This window comes from Tupaia chinensis, unplaced genomic scaffold (assembly GCF_000334495.1).
Source record: "Tupaia chinensis unplaced genomic scaffold, TupChi_1.0 Scaffold000263_1, whole genome shotgun sequence".
In the NCBI taxonomy this organism is placed as follows: Eukaryota; Metazoa; Chordata; class Mammalia; order Scandentia; family Tupaiidae; genus Tupaia; species Tupaia belangeri.
Window position 1 is genome coordinate 1,363,290 of NW_006159743.1, and position 6,432 is coordinate 1,369,721.

General features: G+C 42.4%; 1 protein-coding gene and 1 pseudogene across 1 annotated transcript in view; both read left to right on the plus strand.

The window, feature by feature from the left end:
• Nucleotides 1–6,432, plus strand: part of MCOLN2 (mucolipin TRP cation channel 2) — a 78,806-nt gene that overhangs the window by 22,077 nt on the left and 50,297 nt on the right.
• Nucleotides 5,413–6,432, plus strand: part of LOC102471965 (zinc finger FYVE domain-containing protein 1-like) — a 2,171-nt pseudogene continuing 1,151 nt past the window's right edge.

Here is a 6,432-nt window from a genome sequence, read left to right on the forward strand (position 1 = left end):
AAAAAAAAAAAAAAAAAGGATTGTTTTGTTTTTTATGGCATGCCATACCAGTTTATCAGGTTTTAGAAAAGCAGGTACTTAAAAGAAACAAGATTGACATGCAAGAACACTTTCTCCCCCTCCCCCACCCCCACCAGAGGACACTTTTGATTGCCAGAAAGAAAGAGAATGGGGAGAGAGGGAGAAGCAGAAAACACCCCAATGAGGTTTGGGCAGAGCGCAATCCCTTCTCCATTTCTCCCTCCTTTCAGGATTTTGGGCACACACCCGGTGTGTTTTTCAAGTCACAGAGCCAGGAATTGAATTGCATGGTTGGATACGTGGACTCCAGTCCCCCAAACACCAGGACACAGGGCCACTCCTAAAGACGCTGTTTAATATGTTGTTTATTAGCTTTTTCATTCTTGGTTTTGCAGCTTTTAATTTTGGTAACCTATAAGATATTTACATTATTAGCATTACTTGGAATGAGAAAAATAAGACCCACTTAGAATGAGGAGAAATAGTGTTCGCTTTCTCATTTGGTTAACTTTAATTGTTTCCTAATGTTTTCTCTTGCTAAATTAGCTTCTATTTCAAGTTTTTTTTTTTTTATCTATGCTACTAAAGTTTTAACTTATTCAGGCATAAAATGTCAGTGACATCTTTAAATTACCTCCTTTATCCTGCTACCGACTGAATACCATGGCCTCTTCCTTGAAAACTGTCAATTAGAGCCAGCCAGTAGCATGGAGGTTACAGTGGCTGCATCCCACAAGGCTGACTGAGTCCCAGACCCAGTGGCTTGAAAAGCACACCACGAATGTGTATGCATGCCCAAAATCCCAAAAGGAGGAGAAATGGAGGAGGGTTGACAGTGTGACCATGACTTACGGTGGAGGTTTTCTCTCTTTTTCTCTCTCTCCCCCTCCCTAGCAAGTGCACATGGCCTCTGGCAGTTTTAAAAGAACACCTGCATCTATTTCTACTTTTCTATGTTTACTGTCTTTCTCTAGCACAGACACTTACCTTGTGAGTTAACTACAAATATAGAGGAAGCAGCTCAGATGCTGGCCCCGTGTTGGGAATCCAGCCATGAATATACAACCACTGGCGCCGACAGCTAGCACACAGCATGGTGCTTGCCACGTGCAGGCACAATACATGTTTATGTGCAAGGAAACTTCAAAATGTTGATAGGAAATTAAAGTATGAGTTTATTTTGGTCCCCCCAAAATCGTGGAGTCCCTGTATAGATTTTTTTTTTTTTTTGAGAGGTTTTTGCTACAGGGCAAGTGCGCTCGCCAGACAGTCAGACAGAGACAGAGAGTCAGAAAGCGAGAAATCACCCCCCAGGGGGGATGGCCACGCCACAATCCTTTCTCCTCCATTCTCCTCTCAGGATCTTGGGCACGCACGCACACGCGCCCGGCGTGAGTTTTAAGCCACTGGGTCCGAGACGTGTACCGCGGTCGACTACATGGGAGTCCAGGGACATAGCTATTACGCTAACTGCTGGTTCCTAGATTTTTCACCGCGGTCGACTACATAGGAGTCCAGGGACATAGCCATTACTCTAACTGCTGGTTCCTAGATTTTTCATAATACACATTTCTGTGAACTTTTTGAAGACCTCCTCATGTGTTAACTCATTTGTCCTCACTGTAACCCTGTGAGCTAGATTTGGTTATAATCTTCTTTTTGTGGATGAAGAAATTGGGGCAAAGAGAGTTAAGTCATTTGCTTACAGGCATTCAGTTAATAGGTGGCTGAGTTGGGATTTGAGCCTGGGAAGTCTGTCTGTGGAGTCTGGGCTCTTAATTCTCCCACCATTTCTGTTTTAGATATAACTCCATCCTCGGAGTTTGCTGTCTAGGAATACAGAATAGTTAATTAGGCTCCTGCTCGTCTTCGTCTTGTACATACCTTCCTTAGCCATGTCCATGTCAGCCCATTCAATGCAAATTTCATATTAAATTTTTTTAGGATAGACTTTAATGTATCATGCTTCGTTAAAAAAAGTCTATAGAACCCTGTTTCTCACTGAAGAACATTTTTATAGCCCACACTTCATAGGTTTCCATAATCTTTTTGAACTTGTCTCTCAACAAATTTGCATCTATTGTCTCCTACCCAAATGGCAGCCAGATGGGCCAACGCAATGCACATCCATGCTCTGTGTGTTACCTGAAATCCAATGTGATTCTTTTTACCTCTCACCATGCAGTCACTACTTAAAGATCCATCTCCCCCACCGGCCCAGCCTGGTCACTCAGCATGTGGTTCTCTTCACTGCTCTTGGCTCTCTGTATTATTAACTTGACTTTTAATAATGAAGTATTTCTGGGAAACAATAATTTATTTTTTGTGTGAATATATCCTGTTTACCCTAATAAAATTAGAAGGGATCACACTTTTGTTTCCCTGTAGGATCATTCAAGTAAGTCTGGTTACTTGGTTAACATCTAACTAGAGATATTTCTCGACTATGTTTCCTTCCATCAAATCCCAATTTTCTTTTTCCTCGTTTTCTATCTCTTTTAGAGCTCCATCCTCAAGTCTAATTGGAAGGTGATGGTTTATTAGGGCTGGTAAGAAGGAAACCTTTTTAAAACATTCCTACTCTGCATTCTGCAGTAATTTATGATCTTGAGGGTGGTGGCTACATTTTTTTGCTAGTTCTCCTCATTTCCTCCCATATTCTTTGAACATAATTAGAGTGGTGTCTTGTTTTTACTTGGTACAGAATATTTCTCCTACATTGATTTCATAATAAAGTCCTAAATTTACAATCCTGGCCACACTACACTTGATGAGAAATTATTTTTCCATCTTGTATTATATTCTCAGTAAATCTGAAGACCTAGTTAGTAATGCATTTACTCTCAACTGTTTTTTTTTTTTAAATACAGTATTTTGGCCAATACCATCATCCATTACTCTTGCTTTGCAGGAAGTCTTTGGTTTTGTTCTAGCAAGAATGGGACTTCCCAGTGTCTTCCCCAGGGGTTGTCTCCCTGGAGAGATGCTTTGAAAATCCCAACCCTTCCCTAATTCTGGGCCATGGATGTAGATCTCGGCTTGTTCTGACTAATAATATGGAAGAAATTCCTTGTTTCCAATGTCAAGTAGGGGTGGTTCCAAGCAGAGATGACAATTGCACATTCTCTCATTCCCAAATTAAGTTGAAGAGCATTGAGCATGGTGACTTCAAATACCAGCAAATTGTATGCCACTTTGGTCAAGTTTTCATTACTATTCAGATTTTTGTTTGTTCGTTTATTTAGCTTCACTATTAGTGTGGCAGAGATAGGTCTCACATTCCATCTTCTAGAGTTAAGTTGGCAGTGTTTTAGTTTAGGAGGTAGTTGGACAAATAATTAAGAAGCTCTAGAGTGAAGCAGACTGGGTTTGGATCCTCACTCTGATACTTCTAGATGTTCCAACTTGGGTAAATTTCTTGACTTCAGATCGTGGGTGTATAAAATGGCATTACATTCACCACAGATTCAGTATTTGAATTTGACCTTATGATGAAAATGATTTTATATTCTGCTATATAGGAGAAAAAATTCTGTCCTTGTGGAACCCAATGTAATATCTCCCTCACAGGGTGTGGGGAATTAAATGGGAAATTGTAACTGTGAATGTTTTAGCACAGTACCTGGTACTCAATAGATAAGGGTTGTTATTTAACACTATGCAGTGTTGGTCTTGCCTACATAGTATCCTAGCTTGGTGCAGAAGAAGCTCTCACAAACTTTGATTGAAGAATTTACTTCACATATGTGTGTACCAGTTTCTTCATAAATAAGTCATTATGTTTAATACGTTGGAACTATCATGCGTATGTTGGTATTCTGTTTTACTTTTTTAGGTCTTTGCTACAGGTATCATTGACAGATATCATATGCTTAGAAGAACTTTTAACCTTTCATTGCTGCATTTTCAGCACAGGTTGGTTTCTTATCTGGTGTTTTCTTTAGACTAGCTGGGTTTTAGCAATTACTCAGTTCTTGGACTTGGTATTTGAGGAATGTGACACAGAGAGATTAAAATGCTAAATAGTGTTATTCGAATGTACATACTCTAGCAATAGTTGCTCTTCATAACTCTAAAAAGCTAGCAATTAAGTTCTTTTATGTAAGAATCACCCTAACATGTTTTTCGACAGACAGATATTGTGTAACCCAATTAAAGACAATTTTGAAATTAAAAGGTGACTTGGGGCAATATAATGAGGGTCAATCTCAGTTTCCATGTATGTAAAATGCAGATACCATTTTCATTAACATTAACATTTTCATAGGTGTTTGTGGTGGTAAGCTAGATAACATGTATAAAGCATTTAGTACCATGCCTGGCATATACGTACTCAAAAATGGTGGCTATTGTTTTAAATTACTTAGTCTTTTTTTTTTTTTTTTTTTTGAGAGGTTTTTCCTATAGGGCGCATGTGCTCACCAGACAGAGAGAGACAGAGAGACAGAAAGTGAGAAATCACTCCCCGCCCCCAAGGGGGATGGCCACGTCGCAATCCTTTCTCCTCCATTCTCCTCTCGGGATCTTGGGCATGCACACACACGCCCGGCGTGAGTTTAAGCCACTGGGTCCAGGACTCGAACTGCGGTCAACTACATGGGAGTCCAGCGACACAGACATTACACTAACTGCTGGTCCCAATTACTTAGTCCTTTTTTTAAAGTCAGAATGTAAAGGCTAAAAAAATATAAACCCCTCTCCAATCAGCTGATCCCAACTGACAACAGGAGAGGAGGAAGCCCAGGAGACAGCGAAGGAGGAGGAGAGGTGGAGACAGAGATGAGGATAGACCCACTGGTGCCCTGAAGAACAGCTCCCAGCCCCACCAGCATCCTGAACCCCCACCCCCACCCCATGCTTTCTTGCCATGGCTGAGCTGCTCCATGGCTCCACTGCTACCCTTCGGATTGAAGTGGTGTTTTCTGGGAGGAAGGAAGGAAGGGTGAAGAATCACCAGCTGGAAAGAGACATTCTAGTATCCCCTGAAGTATTGACTTGAGGTTGAATTATATTGAAAAGCTCTCTTTCATTACCAAAACTGTGGCTAAGGCCCAACTGATGTGCTCACCTCACTGAACCCATCCAACCTGTCTTAGGTAGCCATAGAAGACCTTTTCAAGTTCATTCTGACCACATACTTGCCTGCACCTTATGGAGAATGAAACCATTACACCAGATCAGCATTGCTGCTGATACTAGAGTCTTGGAGCCAGAACATTAAACGCTCAGTCTTCTGCGAGTATGTGAAGAATAATAGTGACATTGAAAGTTTTCTTTTTTAAAGTGTTTAGGACCTCGCGGAAGTTCTGTGCAGTTTTCATACTCTATCTTCTTGCCAGGGAAAAGCTCAGTGACTGTTACATGGTAGGTGTATTTCCTTTCCGTGTGAGTATGAGTGCCCAGACTTCCCTAGCAGAGAAGGGCCTGAATCCGGGGCTGATGTGCCAGGAAAGTTACGCCTGCAGCAGAACCACCAGGCTGTCTTCGGGCGTGGTGAGTGCTGCGAGGAGGAGCTCCACTGACAACAGCTTGCGAAACCATGAGTGGATAAGGCTCAGACCTGGTCGTGTGCCATACTGTGATCCCTGCAAAGGTCCCAGTGGGCATTCGCCAGGTGATAGGCAGAGGGCAGCTGTGTGATGCCAAATCTGCAAAGTCAACTTGTGCCTGGAGTGCCAGAAGAGGACTCCTTCAGGAGGTAACAAAAGGAGACACCCCATGACCATGTTCCATGTCAACAAAGTCCAGGAGTCACTGGAGGCAGAAGAGATTGAAGAGGAGATCAAGAAGAAGAAGATGACTGAGAAGGCTGTGAGTTTCCTCCTAGTAGATGAAAATGAAGACATTCAGATAACAAGTGAAGTGGACTTTATTAGGAAATTGGACTGCATACCTGATCAGCATCTGAAGGTGGTTTCTATTTTTTGGAAATACTGGTAATGGAGTCTCATACCTTCAACCATACTTTCTTTTAGGTTGTGAAGTCTTTAAAACTTCTGCCCAGGAGACTTTCACTGTGGGAGTGTGGGCAGCCTATGACCCAGTCTGCAAAGTAGCAGTGATAGACACAGATGGGCTCATAGGGGCTACAGTGAATCTAAGCCAGAGAACACGGCTACTACTAAAGTTCCTGGTCATCTCAGACCTTGTTATCTATCGAACTCGTGCAGACCGGCTACATCATGGCCTCTTCAAATCCCTTGGGAGTGCTTCAGAAGCTTGTCTGAAGCACTTCACCAAGGAACTCAAGGCTACTGCTGCCCACTGTGGCCTCGCTGTCCCCTTATCTCCTGTTGGCCCTGCAGCTATGATTTTCCATGAGACTACACACACTCAACTACTTAGTTCTGACCCCTCCGAGATGCCAGAGAAGCTCATCCGGTGTCCCGGCCCGCGGGACAGTCGAACAGG